Below are 292 nucleotides of genomic sequence, written 5' to 3' on the forward strand. Positions count from 1 at the left end.
TGACCTTCAACAAGTTTTAGCCGTTGTTCGTTATTCGTTAAAAAGTTATAAACAAAAAAAGTTCAACTATACAACAGAGAATTCGTTGCTTTCAAATATGTTTGATAGTCGTTCACTGTACGGGATGCCGCGCCGATGACTGCGACTTTGACATATGTCATCAAGGTCATGACCCTAAAAGATTTCCAACAAGTTTTAGGTGGCTTTCATCTTTGACTTTCACCCCTATTCCCCTTCTACAAAGGGCGCACGATTCTCACCTTCGACTCTCAACTCCCCTCCCCCCTGCTTC

General features: G+C 42.5%; 1 protein-coding gene across 1 annotated transcript in view; it reads right to left on the minus strand.

Annotated features, from left to right (window-relative positions):
• LOC108768520 (pre-mRNA-splicing factor 38B-like) overlaps nucleotides 1-292 on the minus strand; it is a 6,012-nt gene that overhangs the window by 2,758 nt on the left and 2,962 nt on the right. The window lies entirely within an intron of this gene.

Source organism: Trachymyrmex cornetzi, unplaced genomic scaffold, assembly GCF_001594075.2.
Source record: "Trachymyrmex cornetzi isolate Tcor2-1 unplaced genomic scaffold, Tcor1.1 scaffold803, whole genome shotgun sequence".
Taxonomy (NCBI): Eukaryota; Metazoa; Arthropoda; class Insecta; order Hymenoptera; family Formicidae; genus Trachymyrmex; species Trachymyrmex cornetzi.